Raw genomic sequence first — 19,824 nt, 5'->3', positions numbered from 1 at the left:
TACCAAGTCCATTTCATAAGATTTCTAATCTGAGAGCGTCCACGGTTGAATGTATTTTACTTTGGAGAGGAAAGACATCTTAAAGCACAGCTAACCTGAACGCAAACACTGGCTGGCCCGGAACTCACAGTGTAGACCAAACTAGTCTTGAACTCCTACAGATCCACTATTGCTGGGATTAGAAATGTACGGCCACCACACCCAGGCCAGCTCTACATATTTTCACATTTAGAAACTTTTACTAAACGATCAGGAAAGTAAGGACCCACAATTATTTGTGCTCATCCCAGAGTGGGAAGTAGTACCACCACCCTCAAATCAGAGGTGGAATGGAGAAGTCGCTTGCTAGGTGAGGTCAGCAACTCACCCAGCAACAGAACTGGGGGGGGGGGGGGGGCGCTCCTGTGTGGAGGAGCCCCAGCCCACCCCACTCGGGTCAGTTAACAGAAATTACAAAAAGCAATTTTTGAAGAGTCAGGGCCTGGAAATTCCTCCAGGTGACTGACTACAACTTACAGGCTCTTTACACAGAGTCTGAACACTTCTTAACCTATATTGGGAAATCAAAAGAGTGTTTCAAGAACAAAGCTTGAAATCACGAAAACACTGACTTTCCCTTAAGGCCAGCTAGGGTCTTGACCCTTTCTACTCAAGTAAGAACTGCTGTTTCTGAGGACGACTGTCTTACCCTGCGCCTGCCCTTCTCCATTAAGTGCCTGTAAAACCGTCTTTCCACTCCTGAAACTACCTAGATGCAAGCAAAAACTTATTAAAAAACAGACTGTCTCACCCCTCTCTTTGCGAACTTAACACTCAACTCTATTGACTGCTACTATGTCTGCTAAAGCTAAGACAATTTATGGTTAAGAAAGAAAAAAAAAAAAAAAACAACGAACAATTTAGTACTTTCTCTCGACGCAATGGTCCTGAAGGGTGCCCAGTGTCAATGGTACAAAGTCTACGGGTAGGGACAGCTGGCTCCCCTCAGCGCCGCCCCCCCACCCCCCGCCCCGTCATAGGCGGTTACCACCAAGATGACTTGTAGATTTCTAATTTAAAAACCAGGGAGGCGTCAAGTTTAATACACATTTAGATCCAAAATCAATTCACTTGGGCACGGAAGAAAAGAGCATGAAGAGAACTGTTTTAAGGCAAAACCACCGGGAAAGTCTCAAAACATAATATAGCAAGTTGGATGCAAACCCAGATACGGAACTCAAAAGTGAAGCAGTCTCTCTGCCAACAAACCCTATTCTTAAAAAAAAAAAAAAAAGAAGAAGAAGAAGAAAGAAGAAGAAGAAGAAGAAGAAGAAGAAGAAGAAGAAGAAGAAGAAGAAGAAGAAGAAGAAGAAAGTCTCGCACGTTCTCAGCACCCCAACCACCACAGGGAGCACACACACCCCCAGCTGTGACGGCAACAGCTCCCGGCCCCCCGACGCCTGGCTCCCCCGCCCCGGGTGGGTCGTGACAGCCGGGGTCTCCAGGCGGCCGGCGTGTGCGCCCCAACCTGCCCGGCCCGGCCTTCCTCCGCCTTGGGCTCCCGCCTGGCCAGCCCAGCACCGCCCCCCGCCCGCCAGAGCCCAACCCCGGGGAGCCTTCAGCTCGGCCCGGAACTCACCACAGGCAGGTCCGCCCGGAGCTAACGCATCGGAGGGGTTTCCGCCCACCCCTCAAGCTATGCCCGCTCCATGCGGGGCACCCCGCCGCGGGGCTGACGGTGGCTGGGAGCGCGCGGCGAGGCCGGAGCTACGACTCCGGCGTCCTCTGCCTGAGCGTCGGGAACATTATACAATGGTGGAGGAGGCGGCGGGCGGCCGGGAGGAAGCAGGAGGCGGGCGGAGGGGACGCCCGGGCCGAGCGAGCTACCGCTCCTGCTCCAGCACTCGCGGTGCGAGAGTGACGTCCGCCCGCGAGCCTCCGGCGAGCTCCGGCCAGGCCCCGTAGGCCCCACCCCGCACCCTGCCGGGCCCCGCCCTGCCGGCCCCGCCCCTGCAGCATAGGCCCCACCCTGACCCCGCCCACCTCAGGCTGCAGGTCCCGCCCCATCCCTGTTCCACAGGTCCTGGTCCCCGAAGGCCCCGCCCCCAGTGGGTCCGGACCCGCCTCAACCTCACAGGCCCCACCCCGGACCCGCCCCCCACGGGCGGTGCCATAAATGCAGATTTCCCGCACCTCGAAGGCTCAGGAAGGGGGCAGGCGGACGCCAAGCTTCTGCAGCCTCCTCTGTGGACGGAAGGGTGAAAGAGGAGAGGAAGAAAGGGGGACGCCCAAGCCACGGGGCCACTACTACCACTACGAACCACCACACACTGGAAAACAGGCAGATGACGGAGCGGGTGGTGACAAAGGCAGTAGCGCTGGCACAGTCGGTAGAGGAGCGCGACCACAAATATGACAGGCATCCGAGCTATTCGGCCACTTGGGCCGGTTGGCGGGAGGGTAGGGTCCACCAGTGGCCCTTGGAGATGTCGGAATCGGGGGGGGGGGGGGGGGGAGGGTGGGGGTGGTGTCAACCCCATCTGGGGCTGGCTACCAAAAAAAGTTCCACAGGGCAGTCAAAAGACAGACCTGAGTTCCATCCTGTATGGAGCCCTAGCAGCCAACCTGAGGAAAACCAGGTTTGGAGAACAAGGGGAACCAGAGGTGTGGTCCTCTGCCCCCAAGTTTCGCGCTGATAGCCTTCTCTTTTCCCTTAAAACAAACAAACAACAATAAAAACCACCTAATGTTTTTACGCAAACTTAGCAGGGGCCTCTATATTGTCGTCATACATTCTGCATAAAGATATTACAGAGGTAGTTCAGGCACCCTAAATTTTTGGCTGCCACCCCAATCAATAATTTCTCCTCAGACCACTTTGCTGCTTAATGGTCCACGACACTAGTTGTATTTAAGGCTAATAAAGCTTTAAGACCTAACATAAAGGTCTTAAACATCAAGGCAAATTTAGACCAACTCAAACTGTTCTGTAATGATTTGTTATCAATCAAGTTGAAGATCTTATCAAAATTAAACATGAGCTAGCACCAGGTGTAGGAGCCCTACACTAGGTAGGCAGAGGCAGGCAGATCTCTCTCATAGTTCAAAGCCAGCCTGGTCTATACATAGTCAGCTCTAGGCCAGCCTGGACTGCATAGTGAAAACCTGTCTCTAATAATTACAGTAATAATGTGGAATAAAAAAGGGAGGCAATGCCAGGTTTTATCAATAAGAAAAGAGGGTTTTGTTGTTTGTTTTTAGCAAACCCCTGGCATTATCAAAATCTCACAGATATGGTTCATGAGGTACAACCAACATCAAAAGGTAATTTAAAACTGGCACCACATGAAATATGCTCATGGCCCTATGAGGTCTTGTTCAGCTTATGCCTGGGTGGCATAAAATTTTCAAACAGTTTTCTAGAGAGGCAAGATAGTTTTCATTTCTAGAGCTCTGCATTTGGAGACAACAGGAATCAGTCACGGCTCCTGAGCCACCCACTCACTTATACGTTCAGTGCTCACTTTAAGAAACAGCCATTGAAATAGAAGCTGCAATAATCTCTTCCTGTGATGTCTTTGTGGGAGGCCAGAGGTATTTAGTTCTGTTGAATTTAAAATGAATTGAAACTGTTATTCATGAATTGAAGTTAACAAAAAGACACAGGATTTTATAACACTTGGATATTTCCTAACAAATGGCTGCCCAAATACAGTGTGCCTGTACAAAAAAAAAAAAGCCAAAATGAAAGCGACATCTTCGTGTGTCCGTGAATGAGCACATGGTGGCCTGAAATCTGCTGTGTGTGAGTTTAGCATGTGCTTGAGTTCTGAGGAAAGCAGCCCAAGGTTGCTTCTGGGACGAGACACTGTCAGTTGTATCTTGAAGGCTTGATAGCATGTGTTATGCTTTCACTTTTCCAACTTTTAAATTTGGTATATTTGCCCAATTAGTGCAAGTATGAGATGTCAGCTTCCACAGCCGCCTGTGTGACCCAGCACCAGGTACATCTGCCGCCTTCTTCTCCCCAGGATGGGCGCCATGTAGGCCGGCGCGGCTGCTCCTGCCTAGTACTAGCAAAGACATTCCAAGGTAAAAGGATAATGTCTCCTCTGTACCTAAGAACAAACCCAAAAGCACATGTGAGTCAAAATGTATCAGTAAGAGTGTATCTGTGAGCCACCTGCCTGCCCTGGTTCCGTGGAGGCTGCGAACCAAGCTGGAGTGCTCTGACTTGCGGTACCATCTCCTCCAGGCCCTCTTCGCTGAACTTCTGAAATGTACACGATGACTGAAGGGTTTGTTTTGTTTATTTGTTGTTTGTTTGTTTGTTTCTTGAGACAGGATCTCTAACATAGCCCTGCCAGTCCTGGAGCTATGTAGATCAGGTTGGCCTCAAACTCAGAAAGATGCCTCTGCCTCTGCCTCTGCCTCTCTGCCTCTCTCTGCCTCTGCCTCTGCTAGGATTAAAGGTGTGCACAACCATGCAGGGTCTGATTTGTTTTTGTTTTCGTTTTTTAAAGAAAAATATGAGTTACTTCTACAGAGTGATCAAGAAATGCTAAGTGATTTCAGAATTTCCCCATCACCAGTGAGTTGGTCACAGTTAACTATCAGGAACACATCTGTTTGGGGAGAGGAGGAGAAGCATTCCTTTTCCTCGGCACAGAACTGTGACAGCAAATTCTCGAACTGGTAAAAACATGAGCTCATCCAGAGAGGCCCTCCGCTCCCAGCCGAGCAGGGGGAGCCGGGACCTCGTGTCCTCCACGCTAGGACAGCACTGCACCGACTGAGAAAACTTTTAGCATTTAATTACCACGGCCAAAGAAACAAAAGACAAGTCGGATATATGAACCACGGACCAAGATTTATTTCTTTATTTACCTGTATCTATGGGTGATGTTGTGTGTGTTGCAGGGATGGGACTCACTTCGGGTAAGCAGTTGACCACTAAAGCTGAGAAACAAAGACAGGCCTCACAAACTTGACTCGGTTTTTCTTTTAACTTAATTCTAGTCTAGATCTGAAGCTCAAACACTGGCAAGCATCCATCCGCCAGCATTCTTAGCCTTGCTTTTAAAGTCAAAAAGGACAAATGTCTCCGTTATTAAACCAGTGTATAGAATAAGCTGGGCTGGACAGTCTTTTCATGGAAAATGTGAGCTGTCCGCTGTAGACTTACCATAGTAACAGCAAACTTGGGACAGGTTTTCAAAATAAAATTCGGGAAGTCACATCCCTCACGTGGCCAGCAGGGAATTCATATGGGATGCAAAGGCTGGGGAATAGCAAATCCCACACCGACGGCACAAGGTTAGAGGCAATGGACTTCCTTGTGCCCAGTGGCCCAACAAACTAATCTACTCCTGCAAACCTCATCCTGCCTCTGATACCCTGGCCGGCCTTCCTCCTGCTCCTCCCTCACACCTCAATTCGCACAAGCAGCGCTACAGCGCCAAGGTAAGGGTCTTCTTCCAAAAGTTACCGCGTTGTTATACACTGGACTGTAATGGCTACCAAATACAGTTCACAGGCACTTCATTTTTTAAATTAGAGACTTGGCCTTTATTTCCCCCACTAAAAATCTGACAGTGTCTAAATCCTAACACAGAACACAACCTTAAAGATAACACGTGAGGGAAAAAAAAAAAACCAACCCAAACGATCTCATTCTCAATATAGCACTAGCCCCATGCGCGGGTTCCTTATCACAGGGAGGAGTCTACAAACCATCTCATCCTTAGCAGCTAGTGCTCTTCTCAACATCTGGGCCCTACAGAAGGGGCCAGCCTTAGGTGAGAGGGAGAGCTGTGACACTGAGTCCACAGATCTGCAGCTCCATTACTGAGCTGCGATTCATTCATGACTTAAAATGTTAGCGTGAAGCCCACGTATGTGTGTACGCCATGGCCCACATGTGGTGGTCAGAGGACCAACTTCTGGAAGTCTGTTTTCTCCTTTCGCCATGGGATCCTGGGATCAAACTCGGATGTCCCAGGCTTGCCCAGCAAACACACCTGTGCACGGAGCCGTCTAGCCAGCCCAATCTGTGGCTTTTGAGTCTTGATCTATTGTGCCATGGATCAGCATGGGCTCTGCTGAAACAAGCACTGGGTTATTTTGTCAGGCGGTTCTGGGTCTAGCTCCTCAGTCCCAGCACTGGGGAGGCCGACTCAGAGCCCTCTGCATCGCTGAGCCTGCTGCTGCACCTGGCAAAAGCAGTACCTTGGACTCAGGTTTCTGGCGCTCTTTCTAGGAGCTACGAGTTTCTGAAATGGAAATTTCACTCTCGTTACACTTCTGGAGGAATTTTAGGGCTGAAAATGTGATGTAATGCTATGCTTTGTAAGTTGCTCAGCTTGCCTAGGAGAAAATAAAAGCAAGTCCACACTCACGATTATAAATGGAAGTGGAAATATAGATAGTAAAAACGTGTCCCCTTCTGTAGCACACGCTCCTCAAACCTTTTACTGTCAGATGATGACTCAGGCCATCTTCTGGTTTCAAAGTCTGGAGAAAGGCAGGACGTTTCGCAAGGCCTTTCACATGGACCCGTTTGCTTGTCTCCACAGCACACTCGTGAGCCACACCTAGAGCAGGCGCAGCTCTCCATGTCTCCCCAAGGAGGAGAGACGCTCAGAAGGGCCCCGATACCGAACTCCTCAACAAGCTGACACCAGGGACAGAGATGACCTCAAGACTGCCCAGCCTATCCTTCACTGGCGGTCTCTGGAAGCCAGAAGGCGCTGAGCACCTTGAGAAGAAATGTGCTTTTTTCCTCAGGAAGAGGAAAAGCCAGAGTTAGGGTGTGAGGGGGGATGGTGTATGCCAAAAACTACGTATCCCTTAGACCCAACCATAGACTAGGACACAGATAGAAATGATCCTTTCTTTTACCAAAAAATTCCAACCCTGTCTAGCCCTATTCTAACCCACAGAACAAACAACCCCAAGCGACAGGCCAAAAAAGAAACAGTATCATCGTGCCTGCCAGCCTTTCACTCCCAATACGCTCATAAACCAGCCTTCGTGTCACTAGCCTCCGGGACGGCGTGTGGCCTAGGAAGTGGTCACTAAGTGTGAACTTGGTAAGTACTAGAGGAGTGAGTGGAGAAATTAAGGGGTTAATCCTTTATAAATATACATATATTAACAAATAGGCTCTAATATTTTATACAGCTTAATCTCAAACTTGTGCAGTCAAGTATTCCTGCTACCTCAGCCTCCCAAATAAGGAACTACAGACCCATGCCGCTATGACTGATTCTTGCTATGTCCCCATTGTGTGTGTGTGTGTGTGTGTGTGCGCGCCTGTGTGTGTAGAAGCAAAATACTAATGCAGCTTTTTGAACGTTCACAACCACAGATCACCAATAATTTAACATTGTATTTATAACTACTTTTTAGCATCTCTGAACTAACTGGCACTTACAAGGTATACTTTGAAAGTTAACCTATACAGACTTTTTATTTGGGGATGACCTTACCAAGAAACACCAATTTACTGCACCACTCTGTGCTTCCTTAAGAAGACTTTTCTCCTCTACTTACTCTAAGAAAGCGCCAATTAAGTCACAAATACAAATACAGCATTTTGGGCTGGAGAGATGGCTTAATGGTTAACAGAACTGGCAGCTCTTCCAGGGGACCTAAGTTCAAGTTTCAGCAACCACACGGTGGCTCACAACCATCGGAAACTCAAGTTCCAGGAGATCCGCCATCTTTTGACCTTAGTAGACACCAAGTAGTAGACCTTGGTACACAAACATACATGCAGACAAAACATTCATCCACACAAAATGAAAATAAATAAACCTCAAAAAATACTAAACGCCAGCAACCAAACATGCTATAACAATTAGCAATCAATTTTAGGTCGGCCTGATCTACATAGTTCGGGAGTAGCCAGAGCTATATAGTCAGACCCCGTCTCCAAAACAACAAAAAATTAGCAACCAATCTTAATTGCAGAGAAAACTTGTCTAAATGATGACAGAAAAAATATTTTGTCAACGCATTACTCTAATGCCAGATGTCTCTCATGTTCCAAAAATCAAGCACATTTTTATGGCTAGCTAGACTAAATCATAACTTCTTTAGAATATTTTTCACATCCAGTGTAGTGACTATCTGGGATCATCTTCAAACCACCTATGAACGCTGGCTGTGGTAGGGCACGCCCACAGCTCGGCCACTAGGAAGCATGATGCAGGGCAGGACCGTGAGTTTAGGGTAGCCTGGGCAGCACACAAAGATCCTGCACCTCAGCATGACAGCACCGTGAGTTTAGGGTAGCCTTGGCAACACACAAACATCCTGTGCCTCAGCAGGACAGCACCATGAGTTTAGGGTAGCCTGGGCAACACACAAAGATCCTGCACCTCAGCAGGACAGCACCATGAGTTTAGGGTAGCCTTGGCAACACACAAACATCCTGTGCCTCAGCAGGACAGCACCATGAGTTTAGGGTAGCCTGGGCAACACACAAAGATCCTGCACCTCAGCAGGACAGCACCATGAGTTTAGGGTAGCCTTGGCAACACACAAACATCCTGTGCCTCAGCAGGACAGGACTATGAGTTTAGGGTAGCCTGGGCAATACACAAACATCCTGCGCCTCAGCAGGACAGCACCATGTGTTTAGGGTAGCCTGGGCAACACACAAAGATCCTGTGCCTCAGCAGGACAGGACTGTGAGTTTAGGGTAGCCTGGGCAACACACAAAGATCCTGTGCCTCAGCAGCAAATGAATGGAAACATACTTGTGAATAAAGAGCCCTTAGAGAAAGAATGAGATGACGGTTATATGATAAAATGACATGTTCAAATAATTTTTGTTTATACGATAAAATGATGTACTCAGGTACTTTTTAAACCATAGCTGTAAGATGTCTACTTCGAGACACTGAATGTTCAAGACTTCAGTGAAACTGTTTGTGGAAAAAACCACATGCACAGGGAATATATGGCCCCTCCCATTTCTATGCCTCGTGGGAACAGAACCCAGGGTCTCATGCATGCTAACTAGATGAGCCTCCCACCACTAAGCTACAGCCTCAGCTCAGTACTATCTTTTCTTCAGTTGTAGATGTAGAATTGTTGTTTAAACAAGTACTAGGTGAGGGTGGTGATACAGGCCTTCAGCCAGCACATTACGCACACTAAGTCCAGAATTCCTTTTTAAAAATAATTTATTTATTTTTATGTCATGTACATTGGTGTTTTAACTGCATGTATGTCTCTGTGAGGGTGTCAGATCTCCTGGAACAGGAGTTACAGACAGTTGTGAGCTGCCGTGCGGGTGCTGGGAATTGAGCCTGGGTCTGCTGGGAGAGCAGCAGTCAGTGCTCTTGACTGCTGAGCCACCTCCCCAGCCCAGGTCCATAATTCTTCGTCCCAGCACTTGGTAAGAGGAGCAATAGGAGTGTCTCCATAAGTCTGAGGCTAGCCAGCCTGGTCTATGTAGCAAATTTAGGCTGCTTTGAGCTATATAGAGACTCAAAAATAGCCACCACCAGAAAAAGAAAACAAACAATAACAATAAAATATCCTATTGCACAAGGCGCAGTGGTGCCAGACAAGTTTTACATTATGTTTTAAATAGTGATCAAAACATTTAATCATGATAAGGAGTGCTTGTCTCAAAACTGTTTTTGTTTGTTTGTTTAGAAATCCTGCTTACGTCATAAAAATTCCTTAAATGGGCAATTATCAGAAAAACTGTCTTTAGGAAGAAAAATAAAGTGCCAACAATCTAAATGCAACTCTTCCTTCTAGAAAGAATTTGATAGGCAAGTGGACGGCAGTAAATCCTGAGACCATCGGCTACTGCACCACTGTCCTAGCACGCTACACAGATTTGAACTATCACCCTGCAATTGGTCACACAGCACATATATTTAGTATTTAGTCAGCCCAAAGAGCGTTAAGATTACACGCCACTTCCGCCCCCCCCCCCCCAGACAGGGTTTCTCTGTGTAGCCTTGGCTGTCCTGGACTCACTTTGTAGACCAGGCTGGCCTCGAACTCACAGTGATCCGCCCGCCTCTGCCTCCCGAGTGCTGGGATTAAAGGTGTGCGCCACCACGCCCGGCTACAGACCACTTTTATAGAGGTGAGTAATGGATAGCCTGGCCAAACCCAAAGCTTTGTTAAACTTTATATTTCACTCATTCTGTGTGGGGTGCTTGAATGTCACCATGTGCTTATAGAGGCCACAGGAGAGTCTCTGAGAGCCACTTACTCAGCAAGGCTAATGTCAATGGCAGCGCATGCGTGCAACCCCAGCACTGAGGAGGATGAGGCAGGAGGACTGCCAGTTAGAGGCCAGTCTGGAAAAGTAGCATTTGTGAGACTAACATTAGCAAGTTCAACACCATTTCCATTTCTGTTTAATTTATTAAGAAATTAAGGCCAGACCAGGTGGTGGTATGCGCTTTGGATCCCAGAACTTGGGAGGCTGAGGCAGGGAACTCTGAATTTGAAGTCAGCCTGGTTTACACACTGCGTCCCAGGCCAGCCAGAGCTGCACAGTGAGATCCTGTCTTTGTTGGTTAGTTGGGTTTCTGTGGGGGAGGGGGCCAGGGGGTTGTTGTTTCTTTGTTTTGTTTTGTTTTCTCCTGAGACAAGAGTTTCTCTCTGTGTATCCGTGGCTGTCCTGGAACTTGCTCTGTAGACCAAACCAGCCTTGAACTCACAAAGATATACCTGCCTCTGCCTCCCAAAGTGCTGGGATTAACGGCATGAGCCACCATGGTCTGATGAGATCCCTGTCTTAAAAAAAAAAAAAAAGAGAAAGAGAGAGAGAAGGAAATTAAAACCTAAATTACAAAGAAGATTAGAAAAATCTTTAATAATTAAATATTCATCCTTAATGCACTGATTTGTTATATAACCTTAAAGTTGTTGGACATTGTGCTTTCTGGTTTTAATGATGAAAATTAATAGCTCCGAGGATAACGATTCTAGAATTACTACTTTCATTTTATAGCCTGAAATGAAAAGTTAAAAGAATAAATGCCTTTCCCAAGTTATCAGAAGAAAAGATCCCTACGCAGACCCATGCCAATTAATGGACCTTACCCCATATACATGCTAATGCTCCCTTGAACCCATGAGGATGGTAAATGCAACACCAATTTAACCTCCCATTTGCAGCCCAAAGGTGTGCTACAGTGGGAAGGGGCTGGCGGAATATTTGAGGCCCTGGTGTAACCCCTAGCACCAAACACTTAATTTTTTTTCCTTCAATTTTTGTGTTGGGATGTTGCGGCTCACCTAACAGGAAGCCTTGCCACCCGCTGCTCTGCCACTGGCTTCAGGGAAGAGGGCAGCAGGGGGGTCACTGGATCCTCCCCACCTCAGCCACTGTTGGGCTCAGCTGGTGGTACTGCCCATCTCTCCACCGCCACAGCTGCTTCCGGGTGGTGTGGCCCTTCCATCAGACCCTCAATTCCCACAGGGTTTGGCAGAGGCTTTAAGCCAGCATCAGTTTCCTCCCGGCTTCCACTTTGGATGTAAAGTCAGCAACCACTTCCTGTTATCATTGGTGTTCCAGGTCTCAACTGTCCCGTCTCTGTAAAGTCCCTTCATTAATGTCTCCTTGGATGAGTCATCGATGGAGAACTCCAAAATGGAGGATTCCCAAAGCACAAACCAAAGAGAAAACAACCAATGGTTTGATTACATTGAAAGTTAAGCATCTGTTTTAAAAAGGTACTCTTAAGTTAAGGCAAGCTAAAGATTATCAAATAATATATGAGGTCCACACACTCATCAAAAGTACTTAGAATCTATAGGGAATTATTTTGGGGGGAAGTTTAGAGACAGGGTTTCCCTGTGTAGCCTTGGCTGTCCTGGACTTGCTCTGTAGACCAGGCTGGCCTTGAATTCACAGAGATCTGCCTGCCTCTGCCTCCCGAGGGCTGGGATTAAAGGCGTGCACCCCACGCCTGGCTGGGAATTCTTGAATTAACTCTTTGTTTATTTTTTTTGTTGAGACAGGGTCTCTCCACATACCCCTGGCTGTCCTGGGACTTACCATGTAGACCGCCTGGCCTCAAACTCACAGAGAACCATCTGTTTCTGCCTCCCTAGTGCTGGTCTTAAAAGGATTTTAAAAAAAAAGAAAGAAAGAAAGAAAAGAAAAGGAAAATGGATAAAACAGAACATAAAATTTCTAATAAACATGTGAAAGGTATCAACTCCAGTAAAATGAAAAGTCAAATTATAAAAATACGTATCATAGCTTTAAAGAAAGAAAGAAAGAAAGAAAGAAAGAAAGAAAGAAAGAAACTGAGAAGAAGGCTCAGAGAGTAAAACAAAGACCTGTGTTCAGATCCCAAAATGATGTGGCTGTGGGCGTGTGTGCCCCTGTCTGTCTACAGCCCCAGCCCAGGGAGCCCGTAGACACGCAGTCCTAGATCCCTGGCCAGCTAGTTTAGATAAAACCCAGCTCTGGGTTCAGTGTGAGGACTTTTCTCAAGAAATAAGGAGGTGGGGGAGCACACTCCCTTAATCCCAGCACTCGGGAGGCAGAGGCAGATGGATCTCTATGAGTTTGAGACCAGCCTAGTCTACATAGTGAATTCCAGGACAGCCAGGCTACAAAGCGAGACCCTGTCTCAAAAGAAAAAGAGGTGACTTACTGGGTGAAGCACACGTGCCTAAGTGTGAGTAGCAGAGATTGGGTCCTCAAACTCATAGAATCTGAGCAGCTGTGACAGTCACCTATAATCCCAGCACTGGAAAAAGAGGCCGGGACGGGGACTCTGCAGAGTGAGCTGGCGAGCTAGACCAGCTAGACTGGAAAGCTCTGAGTCGGGTGAGAGGGCCTGTCTCAATGGACAAGCTAGCAAGGGATCAAGCTTCAGGTCTCCACAAGTGCCCACACATGAACATACACACACAGCTGCATACCAAATAGGCATGCGCCTGCAAATAAACACAGCAGAGATGTGCCAAACTGATGAACTGCGAAGCTCAATGGGAATCTTAAAGTAACCGGAAGTTCTTAAGGAGAAGGCCGTCCAACAGGGCGCATAGCTGTGTTTGGGTGTATTTCTTGATTGCTGGCTAAGGTCTCCCATGCCAGAGTTTGAAGCTTCCTCCCAAAATATGAAGGCCATTTGCTTGCCTCCTCAAAACTCCAAAGAACGTATTTAGCACACTGAATTAATTAATTAACTAATTAATTTATTTATTGGTCCTGGAGTTGAACTAAGGGCCATATAAATGACTAGGCAAGCACTTTAGGGTTGGCCATACCGCTGATGCCTACTATCTTTTAAATTTTAGAACTCATAGAGTCTTGTTCTGGTGTCCAGACTGCCCTCAAATTTGAAATCCTCTAGTCTCAGGCTCTAGAGTGCCTGGGATTACAGTTACACCAGGGCATCCGAGTTCTTGTTTTTAAATGAAAACTAGCCCCCCCCCAACACCCCAAAATATCTTTCCCAGAGATGTTCAGGTGGCCACCAGCTGCAATACCAGACTCTGGCTCCTTCGGGGTGCACGCTGACACCCGATCTTAATGGCTGTGTGTGTCGTGTTGTCGTGGTGCAGAGCAGTGTGACTCGTTTTTCAAACAGACTGTCTTGAAACCAGCCTGCGTTTTAAGTACACACTTCTCTGCAAGCTAGCAGGCATTCTGAAGCTAGGTGGTTCTAAATAAAGAACTCTAGTCAACAACAGGAAATAACTCCCACAGAAAAAAGGGGCAGAATACAAACTCTCACCAACTCTTGCACACAGTTCACAACAGCCTTTTGTTCGTCGCACATTAGGCCTGAAATCGCTACTTTGCAGAGCTTGTAGAGGCCTTTGAAGAGCAGAGACAATTCTTATTCTCATGCTGGTGTCCTTGCATTTTTTTCCCTCCTTGGAGGAAGTGAACTTATAAAAATTTCTGTGAGACAGCAGCCCAGAAAGCAAGGCAGTGTCCTATCCTAATGTTGCTTTTATCTTAATGAGGCTTTGCCAAAAAAAAAAATTTTTTTTTCTTTTTGCTTAAAAATTCACTTCTCACCAGGCATGATGGTACACACTTTGTGCTGGCTAATTTTATCTCAACTTGACACAAGCAAGAGTCACGTGAATAGAAGAAACCCCTGACTGAAAATATGCCTCCATTAGACTGGGCAAGACCAGGCTGCAGGCAAGCCTGTAGGGCATGTTCTTAATTAGTGATTGACAGGGGAGGGGGAGGGCCCAGCCCACTGTGGGGGTGGTGCCATCCCTGGGCTGGGGGTCTTGGGTTCTAGAAGAGAGCGGCTGAGCAAGCCCTGAGGAAGGAAGCCATTAAGCAGCACCCTCCCTGGCCTCTGCACTAGCTCCCGCCTCCAGGTTCCTGACCTGTTTGAGTTCCTGGCTTCCTCCAATGACGGACTAGGATGTGGAAGAATTAGCCAAATAAGGCCTTTTCCCCCAACAACCAACCAACCAACAATACCCCTGTTTCCCACACACACAGACAGACAGACACATAGACAGACAGACACATAGACAGACAGACACATAGACAGACAGACAGACAGACAGACAGACACACACACACACACACACACACACACACACACACACGATACTGTGGGGAGTCAGGAAGACATTTTCCATAGGAGAAAGGTAAGAGGCAATTAAATCTGTAAGTATTCCTAAACCTGACAGAGTGATCTTATAATTTATTTAGAACCAACAGATGAGGGAGAAATATCTATTTCTCAGCCACATAGCTCTGGCTGGCCTGAAATTTATTGTGTAGACCAGGCTTGCACTGAACTCACAGAGCGCCATCTGCCTCTGCCTCTGGAGTGCTGGGATTACAGGCGGCGTGCACTAGCACACCTGTTTTGAAAATAACTTATAACAATTTTTTTCGATTTATTTATTTTTTTATGTGTGTGTATGAGTTTTTGGCCTGCATATGCATGTCTGCGCATTCCATGTTCGTGCCTGGTACCCAGAGAGGCCAGAAGAAGGCCTCACTCCCCTAGAACTGGAGTGACCAGTGGAGTGAGCCACCACGGGGGTGCTGAGAATGGAACCCAAGACCTCTGCAAGAGCAGCAAATGCTCTCTTTACTGCTGAGTCATCTCTCCAGCTCCTCAAAAAAAAAAAACTTTTTTTTTTTTTGAAAAGGAGTCCAAATCAGATTTTAAAACTACAATAATTAAGGGTTGAGTTCTAGCATTTCAAGAAGAAAAAGAGGAGGAGGAGGAGAAAGAAGAAGAAGAAGAAGAAGAAGAAGAAGAAGAAGAAGAAGAAGAAGAAGAAGAATCTGTATTGAATACTTGAAACAATCCTGTTAACTACAGAGGCTGAGTATTTTCAAGAAGGTGTTACTGATGGCGCATGCTCTGTGGCCATGGGAGGAAACTGAGCATGACCTTTCCATTCCACACAGCAAGCAACACGTCAGAGATGAAATAACATTAAAAAAAAAAATCACAAGCATAAGCCGGGTGCAATGGCCCACAGCTGTAATCCCAGCACTCAGGAGGCAGAGGCAGGGAGGTCGCTGTGAGTTCGAGGCCAGTCTGAGCTCAGGATAGGCAAGGCTACAAAGAGAAACCAAGTCTCGAAAAAGAAAAAAAACAACAAAAACACATTAAAAATTACAAGAAATTACAAACTAGGAATTATATTTGCAGTGCAGACAGCAAAGACTAGCTTTTCGATTCTACAAACTAGTTAGGAAAACATGAGCACTAAATTAGAAAAACATTGAACTCAGGTTGCCATTAGAAGATCGAGCCAAGGACAGAAGCTAACAGATAACATGAAAGTACAAATGCACCTAATAAAAGCCACACAAATCTAAGAGAAACAGAATTTCCATGTGCCAAGCTGGCCTCGCTGTTTATAACTGGTGAGTGTAAAGCGGACAGGGTTAGCTACTGATGGGATATGATCGATTTAACCTCAGGCAGAATAGGGCTTTGGTCACGTGTATCAAGAACCTTTTAAAATGTTTGTGTCTGTAATGCAGGCATTTCACTTCCAGCCATTGGTCCTACTAAATTAATCAGAGCTCTGCGTATACGCAACAAATCTGTATTTAATGCCCACGCTTTGTCCTAGTCATAGAAGTCAGGGGCATGAGAAACAGAGAATAAAGAAAGCTAAATAGGACACCTGAGTCAGGACGTGCAGGAAGCGAGGGTGTGTGTACACAGGCCGAGCAACTCTCAGGCAGAAGGCTTTGAAGAGAGCACAGCAAATGCAGGCAGGCCTTGTGGACAGGAGGCTATGGAGGGAGACGTGAGGGGTGTTGGGTTTGCTTACTATGGGAGGGAGAGGGGCTAGGAGGAGCAGCGCAGTTGGTGAAGAACCTTATAAGTCACGGCAGCAACTGCCTTTTACCCCAAGTCACATGGGAAGCAATCCTTGCAACAGCCCGTCGTCACCCAACCATGTGTTTTCAATATAGGAGCTGGTGATCCTATGACACAAACTTACTCTCTTTAGTTCTGGAGGTCAGAAGTCTAAAGTCGAGGTGCTAAGATGGAGGCATTCCTTCTGTTTCCTTGTCGTTGCTAACTTCGAGGGGCTGCCTGCAATCCTTGGCTCCCGTCCACTTCCTGCAGCTTCAAAGCACATAACTCCAACACTATTTGACATCCATTTCCTCTGCCTTCTCCTTATAAATACCTCATGACTGCAAGTGCACACACAGATGATCCATAGCAGTCCCCCGTCTCAACAGCTGTACCCTAATCCCACTGACTGAGTCCCGTTGTCCAGGTACAGTAACACAGGGAACATTACTCCAAGCATCACCAGCCAATCATGGGACCACTGGCTCTTAGGTCCAAGGCATCATTTGCTAGGCTTTCTGTAACCTGTAGGGTGGAGACCACACAGTAAACCATTGGCCATAAAAGCTTCGCTCCTGGCGAGAGCAGAGGTGGACAATAGAAAAATGCAGAGGAGGACTGGCAAGATGGCTCAGAGGTTGAGAGCACTGACTGTTCTTCCAAAGGTCCTGAGTTCAATTCTCAGCAACCACATGGTGGCTCACAACCATCTATAATGCGAGCTGATGCCCTCTTCTGGCCTACATGCAGGCAGAGCACACCAGAAGAGGGCACCAGATCTCATCATAGATGGTTGTGAGCCACCATGTGCTTGCTGGGAATTGAACTCAGGACCTTTGGAAGAACAGCCAGTGCTCTTAACCTCTGAGCCATCTCTCCAGCCTCTCTTTTGGTTTTTTGACACAGGGTTTCTCTGTGTAGCCTTGGGTGTCCTGAAACTCACTCTGTAGACCAGGCTGGCCTCAAACTCATAGCGATCCACCTGCCTCTGCCTCCCAAGTGCTGGGATTAAAGGCTTGCGCCACCACACCCAGCGTTTTAAATTTATTTATTTATTTATGTATGAGTACTCTATCTGCATGTGCGCCTGCAGGCCGGGTGGGGAGGGGGGCACCAGATTCCAGTATCCATGGTTGTGAGCCACCATGTGGTTGCTAGGAATTGAACTCAGGATCGCTGGGAGAGCAGACAGTGCTCTTATGTGCCGAGCCATCTCTCCAGCCCCGTATTTAGCTTTTTTGAGGCAATGTTTCTCGGTGTAGCCCTGGCTGAACTGGAACTCGCTCTGTAGACCAGGCTGGCCTCAAACTCAGACATCCACCTGCCTCTGCCTGAGTGCTGGAATTAAAGGTGCCACCACCACCATCGGGCTAAGGAAGATTTTTAAAACACTGATAACAGTGATTTTTTTAAAAAATGTGCTGACTTGCGATGGTTTAACACTCGTATTTCAACGGGATACTTCGGCACTCTAAAGATTCCCAGTCATGAGGAAAGGAAACACCAGCGCTGCCTGTCGACAGAGCACAGTAACACTGACAACGACAGTGCATGCATAGAGAGAGATTTTCACACAACCTCCTGTGTTAAGCAAGCCTGACAAAGTTAGATAACTATAGAACTTACTATAGAACTCAAGGGTATAGAACGCTAGCATGCTATATAAATCTACACAGGCTCTGCCGATGCAAAACAAACTCCCCAGCACCCTAAGTACTCAAGATATCTGCGCTGTTCAGGAAGCCCCTGTGATGCTGTCGTCTCTACGGATGAGGATGGTGACGGTCCACCTGCTGCTGTGGAAAATATGATAGCGATGCCACATCTTTAAAACTGGTGACGACTTTTCCCATTGCATGGCAGGCACAGGCTGCAGAGCACAGTCTTGAAGAGCCGGCTATTACTCCACTGTCTACTTGGGGGAACTAGGGCTCACTCTGGGCAGCAGAGCTCACACTGGAAATTTGCATTACTTTGGTTAAATGTCAAATGAAGGCTCTCTGCCAAAGCACATTTCTAAAAACAGACCCAGATGAACTATGTGTGGTGATCTGTCTGTCTACCTACCTATCTAGCAGCGTGAATCACAAAACCCTTAACATACCGTTTTTCAAAATATAGCCTGTCTTTTTCTTTTTAGTATGCCCACACACCAGCTAGTTTCTATAAACAGCTTCAGCTTAGAGTGAAATTTTACAACTGAGTCTTAGACACTTACGTAGCAAGCTTGAAGTTGGTTTTAGCTAGGGAAAGCATCAGCTGTGGACAGAAAGCCCCAACTGTCCGGATCCCACAAGCCATTTGTGCTATGTGGGAGCTGCAGGTAGCCCGATGCTTATTTTACTGTTATTTGTATTTCCAAAGGATTGCTACTCTGCCCTCATGCTGTTCCTTCCAGCCCACGTACGCTGATGACACACGCAGAGCCTAAAATGCCAGGATGAGCCATCGGGTGGGGCATGAAACAGCTCTGCCGAACGTTTACTCACACCCCCCCTGCCCCCACCACGCAATGGGTACTGCGTGACTCCACAGGCAGCCACCCCAACCCACCCTCCCACCCCAGACAGCATGCAACGCATTAACGACACCTTCAGCACGCGTCGACTTCGTGTCTGGGTCAAGAGAAGGGCTTCACTGAGTCTGGACGCTGTTATGCCACGGCACTTTGGTTCTTTTGTAAGGAAACCAGATGGAGCATTTCTTGTTTTGTTTTCATTTTCCGAGACAGGGTTTCTCTGTGTAGTCTTGGCTGTCCTGGACTTGCTTTGTACCCCAGGCTGGCCTCGAACTCAGAGCGCTGGGGTTACAGGCATGTGCCACCACGCCTGGCTCCATACAGAGCATTTTGAGATGATTGATAATGAAGTGTAATTTAGAGCAAGCTACAGCCAATATATTTGACGTTTCTAAGAACACTGACTTTGAAGACATGGACTTCAAGTTCTAGCTTGACCCTCACTGGCCTTCATCGCCTCATCTGTAAAAGAGGGGTAGAGGCTCGTTTGGTGACATACGGGGGGGGGGGGGCGCTGAGGAGACCATGCTTCTAGAAGGAGGCGGAGGGTAGGAGCCACGGCCAGAGCCTGAGAGGCTCGTGCTCCTGAGAGGACCATGGGATTGGTTCTGTGTGGAGAATGGCCAGCGATGGCCACAGCTACTGCTAGTGATCTCAACGCACTGTCCACTGAGTTCCCACTACGCTGGTGGTCTCTGGTGGTGGAGAACCCTGCCCGCCCCCAGCATGCCTAGTCAGCACTGTGCTGTGACAGAGCTGACATAAGAGCCTCTGACAATGCTGAGGTGCCTTAGAGGGGAGATGCAGCTCCCATCCCGGTATTAGATCAGGCTGGAGCCAGGGAAAGCCACTTTTACTGACAAGCAGTCAAAATGCCCTCTGCCACTGCGATTCAATATTAAACCAATCGCACTACTTTTGTTTAACAATATCTGAATGCGCTAATGTAGTTACGTACATAATGTATACAAAGTAATATAATTATGAGGTCCTTGGCAAAGCTTAGCCTAG

General features: G+C 47.3%; 1 protein-coding gene across 4 annotated transcripts in view; it reads right to left on the bottom strand.

The window, feature by feature from the left end:
* The window catches only part of SERTAD2 (SERTA domain containing 2), a 105,723-nt gene that overhangs the window by 20,896 nt on the left and 65,003 nt on the right, over positions 1-19,824 (bottom strand). Inside the window, exon 1 of one of the 4 annotated variants that reach the window (XM_084799555.1) lies at positions 1,619-1,930. The exons of the other annotated variants lie outside the window; for them this stretch is intronic. The gene's annotated coding sequence lies outside the window, so the exon portion shown is untranslated. Of the gene's footprint in view, positions 1-1,618; positions 1,931-19,824 lie in introns of those variants that run through there. 4 annotated transcript variants of the gene reach the window in all.

Source organism: Acomys minous (genome assembly GCF_964271855.1).
Source record: "Acomys minous genome assembly, chromosome: 10".
Lineage (NCBI taxonomy): Eukaryota > Metazoa > Chordata > Mammalia > Rodentia > Muridae > Acomys > Acomys minous.
Note: the sequence above shows the minus strand (reverse complement) of the source record. Positions and strands in the feature narration are given on the sequence as shown.